The sequence below is a fragment of the Phaseolus vulgaris genome, chromosome 8 (genome assembly GCF_051622355.1).
Source record: "Phaseolus vulgaris cultivar YP4 chromosome 8, ASM5162235v1, whole genome shotgun sequence".
NCBI classification, from domain to species: Eukaryota; Viridiplantae; Streptophyta; class Magnoliopsida; order Fabales; family Fabaceae; genus Phaseolus; species Phaseolus vulgaris.
Genome location: NC_143505.1, coordinates 9,376,802 through 9,388,223, shown reverse-complemented (window position 1 = coordinate 9,388,223; position 11,422 = coordinate 9,376,802). Strand labels below are relative to the sequence as shown.

Here is an 11,422-nt window from a genome sequence, read left to right as displayed (position 1 = left end):
AAGGTTTCCTCCACAGAAAATACAAAAGAATGTATGATTGAAAAGGAAGAAGAAGAGGAAACCAACAAAGAAGAAGAGTCTTTTATAATACCCCCTGCAAGCATAGCTGAGAAAGAATCCTTAAAGGGGGATTGCAATACTTTGAACTCTTCTTTTTCAATTATATAATGCTCATTCTTCTTCACAAAAATCTAAAAAACCACACTTTGTGATGTTGTTGCCTAGCTTGGGCAATAAACAACATAAGAAGATAGACGAACATTGAGACTTATTGAAGATATTGCAAAGTCTTTTTTTTCTTCTTAGCCTTGTAAAAATTGTATAGAGTAGTTAAGAAGTTTTGGGCCTTATATTTTGAGCCAAAGTAGAGAAAAATGTAAATAGAAAATAATGTAAAGTGTAAAATAGTAAAAGAGAGGTGCAAATAGAAATGTAGGCAAGGAAGGCATGAGGTAGGCAAGGAAGGCATGATACTTCACATGTCTTCTCATCAATGGAGAGGATTTACACCAATAAGGTGGTGACACTTGTCATAGTCTCATTTGAGAGGTTTTGAGATATTTTCTCCTATAAATAGGAGTCTCTTGTACATGGTTTTTAACTTTGATTTGAGTAATGAAATGTTGTCCAATTGAGACACTTTTACTCGTTTAAAGTTCTCTCTAGAGTTGTCTTTTTGCTAGATAAATTTCTAGAGTCCTTCTAGTAGTGTTAGCCTAACCTCACTCTAGAAACTAAGTGTTGGTCTAACCTCACTTTCCAAATTTCTACAATTCTTCATGCTTCTGCAATAGTCTGCATCGTCCATAAAAGACATTCAAAGCAAAACAATGAAGAAGAAGATCTACAAATGAAGATGCAACCTAGGATTACATCAGTGTGTGAGAGGGTTGACAAGAATATTCGTTATATTCAACGTTTTCCAGTGCGAAGATAATTTTTTTTTAGTTTTACTTCATTTTTGCACCTCGATGATTTTTGTCTGGATTGTTTAATATGAATTTAAACATGAATTTTTGTTCTGTCAGTACGTATAGTTGCATTTTTTTCACCTTACAATAATATAATTTCTAATAGTATACAACAAAAAAATGCATGCACATGAAGCAAAACCAAGTAAGGGACAAGGAGAGCTTGCATTTGGGAGTGGCTAGATCAAAATTAATTTCAATTACATTATCAACAAAGTAAAAATTAAAATTCAATACACGTTAAAATCATGATTCATGTTAGTTATCACAAAATAGATTATTAACATTATGAGATATCTTGAAAATAAATAACATCATCATAATTTGAACATGTTTATTATTTGATCCAAAATTTAGTTCATAAATAATATAAAATTACACAAAGAAGAGATACAGGTAGGGTTTTGTCCTATTCTCAATGGTGTAAGAAGAACATCGAACTTTTATCCCCACATGGATAAAAATATGTTAATAAATGATTTTGGAAGGTGCGATAAGTGTTGTCATACTTTTAATCTTTTGAAGTCTTAAAAGAAAAAGAAAAAAGAAAAACAACTTGAAAGTAAAGAAGAAGACACTACATTTTTCATCATATTTAGAATGATATCATTAAGTGCAAACAATTTTTGTAATAGTGTAAAATTAAAAAAAAAAATATGAAAATGTTGGAAAAGAAAGTATAGAGGTGTAGTGAGGATTTGCCTAAAACCATGGAAGTTTGTATACAAAAGAGAAAAAAAAATGATATTGATTCATGTCCTGTCAATAAAAAAAAATCCGTGTAACTGCAATGTGGACACTTCCAATGTGAAATAAATGTTTCTAGCTACTTCATGTCACCGTCACCAAATTCAATGCCACGAATAAGCTCCTTGAATCTTACTCCTACCTAGTAAATAATTGAAATATATCATTTTCTCAGAGTTTTTTTTAATTTAATTCCAGATTTTATATAATTCCTTTTTATTAAAAGTTCTATGTTTTATAAACAAAATATTATATTATCTGGAGTATAAAAACATGTCATTTACAATTATTATTCTGTAAAATCGTAAGTTGAAGCAATGAATTTGATCACAAAATATGTTAATATAGAATAAAAATTAAGACTCCAGACTTTTAATAATATTCAAAATTGTAAAATAAAAATTTTAAATCTTAAAAAAGTTACTTAAATATAAAATATTAATGAAAGGGTAGATTTTATGAAAAGTTTGGTTAAAAGAAAAGAAAAGTTTATTTTGGTTAAAATAAAAATATATTATGAATTTTTTATGCAGAATATAATTTTACAATGATAAGCTCCAAAAAAGGTGGAGTGGAGAAAAGTCTAAGATTTCTCATATTATCAACATTACAAAGAATCCCGAGTTAGATACGAGAACCCACAGCGTTGAAGACTGCAATGGCTATGTCGGTGGAAGCTGAAACACAGCACCAACTCAATGTCATTTTTCTTCCATTTCCAGCACCTGGCCATATGATTCCCATGGTAGACAAAGCAAGGCTATTTGCCAAGCATGGTGTTAGTGTCACCATTATCACTACCCCTGCTAATGCTTTGACATTCCAAAAGGCTATAGACAATGACTTCAATTGTGGATACCAAATCAGAACTCGAGTGCTCCCATTCCCTGCAGCACAAGTTGGTCTCCCTGATGGGCTTGAAAATGTCACAGATGGCACTAGTCCAGAAATCTTTGATAATGTTATACTTGGAATATTAATGATCAAAGATCAAATCGAGCTTCTGTTTCAAGAACTACAACCAGATTCTCTTGTGACCGATATGATGCTTCCCTGGACAGTAGAGTCTGCTGCGAAACTAGGCATTCCAAGGCTTTACTATTACTCCTCAAGCTACTTCTCCACCTGTGCCAAATATTCTATCCGGAAGTACAAGCCTCATAAGGGGTTGGTGTCTGATACTCACAGGTTTACCATTCCTGGTTTGCCTCACAACGTAGAGATGACTCCACTGCAGCTAGACGATGGGTTAAGAACCGAGTCTTCTGTCACTGAACTTTTCGATGCAGTGCATGAATCAGAGAGCAGAAGCTATGGAGCGCTGTGCAACAGTTTTCATGAAATTGAAGGTGATTATGAGCAACTTTATAAGAGCACTGTGGGGAAATCCTGGAGTGTAGGACCAGTATCAGCCTGGCTTTACAAGGATGATGAAAGAAAAATCAATAGAGGACACAAGGAAGACTTTGCACAAGAGTCGGAATGGCTCGATTGGCTTAACTCCAAGCAAAATGAGTCTGTGCTTTATGTAAGTTTTGGGAGCCTCGCCAGGCTCCCTCATTCTCAACTTGTTGAGCTTGCCCATGGTCTTGAACATTCTGGCCATAATTTCATCTGGGTCATAAGGAAAAAAAATGAAAGTGAGAACGGAGACAGTTTTCTAGGAGAGTTTGAGGAGAAGATGAAAGAAAGCAAGAAAGGATATATCATTTGGAACTGGGCACCACAGCTGCTGATATTGGACCATCCTGCCATTGGTGGCTTTTTGACTCACTGTGGTTGGAATTCCATTCTTGAAAGTGTGAGTGCTGGATTGCCAATGATTACATGGCCAATCTTTGGTGAGCAATTTTACAATGAGAAGTTGGTAGTTGATGTGTTGAAAATTGGAGTCCCAGTGGGAGCTAAAGAAAACAAATGGGCAACCACAGAGGAGGATGCAGGTGTGGGAAGGGAAGAAATTGCAAAGGCTGTGGTACATTTGATGGGAAAAGAAGAGAGCAGAGATATGAGGAGAAGAGCAAGAAAACTTAGTGATGCTGCCAAGAAGAGTATAGAGGAGGGTGGATCCTCTTACCGCAACTTGTTTCAGTTGTTAGATGAGCTCAAATCATTGAAGATAACTAGAGCACTTGACACACCATTCAAGTAGTGGATTCATCTTGGTGATTTAGGATGTGATGCTGTCTTTGAGTTTAATTAGATAAAATGAAACAACATTCAATCAAGTATGTTTTCCTTTCTGTTTGCTGTTATCTGAAAGTACAATGTCTCTGAGGAGCAGTTCTTGAGGTGAATTTTCTGTGCTGTGTGTTGAGTAGTGAATTGTAATAACTTAATAAGAAAAGGGTTTTACATCCATGAGTTTTACATGCTGTAAGTGCTGAATATTGTGTTATGACAAGTGTTTAGTGAGAATGGACTATTCATTATAAGTATTTAGTGAGAATGGACTCTTCATTATAAGTGAAGGATGCATGTTTGACAAACATGATCACCACCCACCATTGTAAGAGGAAGGAGTAAGAGAGACAAAGAAGTGTTGAATTTCATGCACACAAATGTATGTAGTCTTGTGTGTACCTTTTATTATGTCTTAAAATAGGAATTTATCTTAATTAATGATCACTTGAAGTATTTGATATATTTAAGAAATTTGAAGTACTTATTGAAAAATAAAATGACATGTTCATAAAAATTTTAAGAAGTTATAAGGGAACACTAGTATGTCTTCAATGAATTCAAAAAGTTTTATGAAGATGAAGGAGTAGATAGATAATTGATTATTGGTTATAAAGGAAGAACTAAAATGTGATAGAGATGACAAACTTCATGTTTGGGAAAGGAATGCCGAAAGATTTTTTGTCAAAGACTATTAATACAGAGATTCACCTGTGAATATATGTCCAATAAAAGTTGTTTGGAACATGACACCGTTGAAGCAGGAAGTGGAAGAAACCCTTCAATAAACCATGTTAAAAGATTTTGGTGTTTACTATGTTAAGTTCCCATATAAAATAGAACAAAGTTTGAAGAATCAAGTGTGAAATGCATCTTTATTGACTATATTTCTATGTCAAAGAACTCAACTCTTTAGAACTTGAAGATGAAGAATGTGATAAATATTTGAAATGTCATATTGGATGAGAAAAATAGTTTCAACCACTATTCTACCCCAAAATTCAACACTTGAAAATGGGAAATGTGTAAATGAGGAGTGCAATTATTGCATCAAGTTTTTCACACTCTTTAAGTCCTTCAAACTCAATTTTCTCATCTCGAACTCAACATCTCAATAAATAAAAAGTTTGAGTGACATATGCAAAGTACAAGTATAATTATTGCGTTATGAAACTAGAAAAAATTTGAAGACACAACTAAGAACTAACTTAGAGGAAAAATACTAGAAGAAATTGATGTAAGTGAAAAGAAAAAAAAATTGTTTTAAATTACATGAATAAAACTCAATTTAGTAAACCTAATTTTAAAAAATATTCAAAATATATCATCTAATAATAAACTAATTACATATTAAAAATAAATACCTAAATATTATTTTTTAAAATGTAAAAATAAAATTATTATTTTTAATCTAGGTGTACAATTGTAATCAGTTATATTAATAACTTAAGTTTCTAAATATATAAACAGTAAAAAACATAAAAATAAAAATCACAAGTGAAATTTAAAAAAAAAAATCACTTGGGTGGCTATTTCTTTGTAAAAAAAACAAATTATTAATTAGGTGATGATTTCTCTAAGGTGAATTTTCTAACCAAAGACTTACCTAAATCTATGCATTATTAAAAAAAATTGTAAATTGGAAAAATAAATGGAATATTTTGGTGAAAAGTCAAGTATTGTCATTAATTAAGAAGGTTGGTTCATTTTTCATTATATTTTGATATTTTGAAAGCTTGTAGGGTCATTATTGAATGATAGGTTTGTGGTTTCTGGTTCAACCAACCACCACGTAATTATTGTTCTTTTAAATATTTAACCCTCCTCATTATTAAATATTATTAATATTATAAAAAATATTAATATTTGTAAATATTATTAATATTATAAAAATTATTAATATTATTATTAATACTAATATAATACTATTAATATTATTATTAATACTAATAATATTATTAATATTAATATTATCATTAATATTAATACTAATATTTTTATGATTAATATTAATAAAAATATTAATATCAATAGTATCATTAATATCAATTATTATTATTATTATTATTATAATTATTATAATTATTAAAAATACTTTATTTGTAATACTTTATATACGGATATAATCTTTTGTATGTATACGCTTCTTGCAGGACATAATTTTATTTAGTTTTTTACTGCGACATACATGATCAATTAGACAAAATATGTTATAATTCTAATTGAATTTAGATGGAGACAATCAATATGAAATATTATTTTTTATACTAATATTTATATTTTTTTTCATTTTTTTTATAATTTTAATATTATAAACTTTGCTTTAATTAAATTAAAAAATAATTAAATTCAAATTATTTTTCTAATTTAATTCTAACAACGTAATAAATCTTAAATTTATTTCAATTTCCTATAAACTTCTTTTATATTTTAATTTTTAATTTTGTTTATTTAATTTTGTTCATTGCTTTTAATTTTCATCAAGAACTATATGAATTTAAATTCGTATGTAAAAATCCGTATGTAACGCTCACTTTACATATGGATTTGGATCCGTATGTAAAAATCAGTATGTAACACTAACTTTACATGGATCTGGATTTGTATGTAAAAATCCGTATGTAATACTCACTTTACATATGGATCTAGATCTTTATGTAAAAATCGGTATGTAACATTTACTTTCCATACGGATCTGGATCCGTATGTAATGCTCACTTTACATACGAATCTGGATCCGTATGTAACGCTTACTTTACATACGCATCCAAATTCGTATGTAACGCTCAGTTTACATACGAATATGGATCTGTATGTAAAAATTCATATGTAACGCTCTCACTTTACATACGGATTTGAATCCATATGTAATAATCGCTTTGTAAATAACAAATTTATTGTAGTGTGGCTGGTTCTTGGTTATTGGATATGGGTTGTCACTCAATTGCTTGATCAAGTTCAACTTTCGACTTCTAGGTTCAGGATTGCTCTCAGGTGGGTGTGTGTATCTGCAAGAGGTTCCGATGATAAAGTTGGAATCAGTTTATTCAATTATTAGATAAAATCACTATACTTACTTGTTGAGCATATCACTTATTTATAGTGTTCGTTGCTGGACTTTGACTTGATTGAGCTTTTACTTTTCACACATTGCAGTTATTAAATATATTTTAAGTATTTTGGGCTTATTTATTGAACTTTTATACAATGTTCTCCTATTCTATTATTTATTTATATTATTTTAACTTTTAAAATACTAATGATCTCGACCTTTCAGTCTCTCGACCTAGTCAATACTATTTTTAATATTTATTTCATAGAATAAATAAGTAATTAGTTAGAATTAGAAAGAAAATACAATAAAATTTGCACTACATAATAAGAAAATATATTATTTCGTAACTTTTTAATATGATAATAAGATGCTTAACATCAAATCTTTCATTTAAAAAAAACTTTCTTTAATATATAATTATATAAGAAATATTTTTATATGCCATTGTATTAAAAAATATACCATATTTTTTCATATATCTTTTAATTAAAAAATTTATCTTTTAAAAATAAAAATAATTTATTTAATCAAATAAATAATTAAATATTTTTATGTTTTGAAATAGTTAAATAATTTTCTTAAAAAATAAAAGCTACATAATTTTTTAAAATATTCTTTATATAATTATATATGTATTTTCAAATATTATTATTATTATTTAATTTATTATTGATAAAAATTATAAAATTATATATATTTTAATGTGATAAAATGTTAATATGCATCACATGCGCCAATGGCATATGCTTTTACTAGTATTATAAAATATTTTTATAAAATTTAAAATATTAATTTAATACTTTGGATTAATATAAATATGTATTAGAGTTGTATCGGATTCATTAATATCATATTAAAATCAAAATAAATGTATAATACGCAGTCAAGTCAGTGTCAGTGTCGGCTGCTTCTTCATGCATTTCCATAGGTTCACGGCATTCCATAAATTTTGTAATTCTAAAAGTGTCCTTTGTAAAAGGTTGGAAATATTTTTATATTTTTTAATTATATTTAAAAAAAAATTAAATTTAGAATTAGTTTTTATATTATGTAATTTGAAATGCAATTAATTTTTCAAAAAATATATTAAGAACTAGAAGTTAATACAGATAAATAAATAATTTTATATTATTTAATATGGAATTTATTTATAAAACTACAATTTAGGTTACCTATAGAAGTTTTTTCTGAATCTGAACAAACATTCTAAATTGTATAATCTGAAATATAAAAAATAAATTTTAAATTTTATAATTTAAAATGTTGCTAAAATATGAAAAAAAAGAGTACAGCGAAACCAGTGCATTATGATATGAGTGAAATATATCTAAAAAAAATTAACCTTTTCTACCACACAATTATAAATACACCATAAAATACTCTCAAACTCTGCGTACAATCACAAAAAATCCTTCAACGAATGAAAATCGCATTCTAAAAGTGCCTTTCATATGCTTAGAAACAAGGAGAGAGTAATCTAAACACCTATAATTTTTTTTCTGAATTTATCCACATAATCAACTGATCAAACTTACTGTAATGTTATTATTTTTAACTTATTTATGATTTTTTATTATTATATTTTATTTATAGGTTTGATTAACAATCATGATAAGAAATAATTAAAATTATTCAAATATATTTTCCAAAACATGTTAATTATATTATAAAATAAAATATTAAATATATTTGTAATAAAAATAAAAATATAATATATATTTATTGTAACATAAAAATATTATAAAAAAAAATATTATATTAAAAAAATGATATCCAGTATCGATGATAATGTATAATATATAATCGATTATATAATTTTATAACATAATAATGAACTATTATGTATAACTTATAAAATTTTACATAATGAATTATTATGTATAACTTATAAAATTATATAATCAATTATAATAATATAATATAATAATAAAATAAATAATAATAATACAATTATATTTATATATTTATAATGATAAAAATATTATAATATAAATATTAAAATAATAATAATATGTAAAATTAATTCGATTAACATCGTTAATTAGAATCCCATTACAAAATTATTGTTACAAATGTTTTTCTCTATTATTTTTTAAATCAAATGAATAGTTTTATATTGAAAACTCTAAATATAGATAACTTACAAAAATGATTAAATTATAATGCCTTATTTTGATTGTTTAACAAATTCTTTCTATTTATATGCACGTGTCATTCTCACTGTATTCAAGCAGTTATATATGGATAAGTTTTAATAGCATATAATGTTAAAACTAGAACATTAAAATGACTATGATAAACTAGAACAAATAAAAAGACAAACGGTTAACCACACGTGATTAATTTTAAACATTTATTAACTTAAAATGGATCCAAAACACAGCACGATCACTCGTTTACATTTCTATAAAATTCCAAAAGTGAATGGATTTGTTTACATTAGAATAAATTTGTCAACAACTATTTTAACATTAATATTTTGACAATTCATAATATAAAACATGATTTTTACAATTAATTCTATAAATATTTTAATTATTATTTTTTATGTGATCAAAGAAAGAGAATTAATAAGGAATTTTCTGGTGCAATATTTTTCTTGCATAGATTTACTTGTGTTATATTTTTATGCTTATATAAGTCAACATTCAGAGTGCAGATATTGAAGTGTTCTCAGGTATTCTGCTTCTCTTGTAGTTCTTCCTTCTTTTATTGAGACAGAGTCTTGAAAACCATTCCCTGTGTATCACAGAAAGTTCTCTCAGACACCTCCCCAAAGAAACAGAACCTCATACATTGCGAAAGCAATGGATTCTCAACCCCCACAACCAATTGAGTGTCACTTTTCTTTCATTTCCAACTCTTGGCCATATGAACCTCATGATAGACACAACAAGGTTATTTGCCAGGCATGGTGTTAATATGTTTTTGGCTTTCCAAAAGGCCATAGACATTGACTTCAGCTTTGGATGCCATATCAGAACCCAACTGGTTCCTTTCCCTGCAGCCAAAGTAGGTCTCCCCGAAGGGGTTGAAAACATGAAAGGTGGCACTTCCCTAAAAATATTGCGTCATTCCTTCATGGAATATCAATACTCAGAAGTCAGATTGAGCTTTTGTTTCATGATATGCATCCATCTTGCATAGTGAGATATGTTTTATCCTTGGACAATGGAATCTGCAGAAAAACTGGGTATTCCAAGAATCTTCTTTTACAGCTCAAGCTACTTATCTGAGTGTGCTGCTCATTCTATCCGGAGGCATAGGCCTCAAAAGAGATTAGTGTCCGATACCGACAAGTTTACAATTCTTGATTTTCCTCAAAGAATAGAGATGACCCGTCTGCAGCTAGCAAACTGGAAAAGGGTTCGTAAGGATGTCCCGCACTATTTAGTGGAAATGTTTGAATGAGAGTGCATAAGCTATGAAGCACTCTATAATAGTTTTCATGAACTTGAAAGTGAGTATGAGCAATTTCATGAGAGAACAATGGGGATCAAATCTTGGAATATTGGACCAGTTTCAGCCTGGGTTAACAAGGATGATGGAGAAAAGGTGAAGAGGGAACACAGGGAGGACCTTCCAGAAGAACCAGAGTGGCTAACCTAGCTTAACACTAAGGGAATATGCAATTTATGTAAATTTTGGAAGCCTCACTCGGCTCCCTCATGCTCAACTTGTTGAACTGGCTTATGGGCTTCAACATTCTGGTCATAGTTTCATCTGGGTCATGAGGAAAAGGGATGAAAGTGAGAATGAAGACAGTTTCCTGCAAGAGTTTGAGGATAATATGAAAGAAAGCAAGAAGGGTTTTATCGTATGGAACTGGGCACCCCAACAGCTGATATTGAATCACCTTGCCATAGGAGGCTTTGTGATTCACTGTGGTTGGAACTCCATTCTTGAAAGCTTGAATGCTGGATTGCCAATCATCACATGGCGTATGTTTGAAGAGCAATTTTTTAATGAGAGGTTGCTAGTTGATGTGTTGAAGATTGGAGTTCCAGTGGGAGCTAAAGAAAACAAGTTTTGGGCATTCAGTGGCAAGGTTGATGTGGCGGGAAGGGAGGAGATTGCCAATGCGGTGGTACAGTTGATGGAGAAAGAAGAAAGTAGAGAATTGAGGAGAAGAGCAAGAAAACTCAGTGACGCTTCCAAAAAGACTATAGAGAAGGGTGGAGACTCTTACAACAACTTGATTCATTTGATAGATGAACTTAAATCGTTGAAGTCATTAAAGGCACTTGCAAAAGCAAGTTAGATAATTGAAATGGAGAAGCAATCTAGTGGTTCTAGGAGGTGCATGTGGTGAAGCCTTTTAATAAGATGTGCTAAATAAACTACTGATTTGCATGGCTTCTTGCATGCATGACACTCTTCTTCTCACCAAAACAGTAGGTCTATTTCCTTCCTTTGAAATCTGGAACAAACTCAACATTTATAATGTTTCTCATTCAAAAACCAAAAT

General features: G+C 29.3%; 2 pseudogenes across 1 annotated transcript; both read left to right on the top strand.

The window, feature by feature from the left end:
* The first annotated feature begins 1,864 nt into the window (after positions 1-1,864).
* LOC137824936 (soyasapogenol B glucuronide galactosyltransferase pseudogene) lies at positions 1,865-4,158 on the top strand (annotated as a pseudogene). Its single transcript, XR_016515191.1, has one exon. The product of XR_016515191.1 is annotated as a soyasapogenol B glucuronide galactosyltransferase pseudogene (transcript).
* A 5,597-nt stretch (positions 4,159-9,755) lies between these two features.
* Positions 9,756-11,215, top strand: LOC137824527 (soyasapogenol B glucuronide galactosyltransferase pseudogene; annotated as a pseudogene).
* Positions 11,216-11,422: the final 207 nt, after the last annotated feature.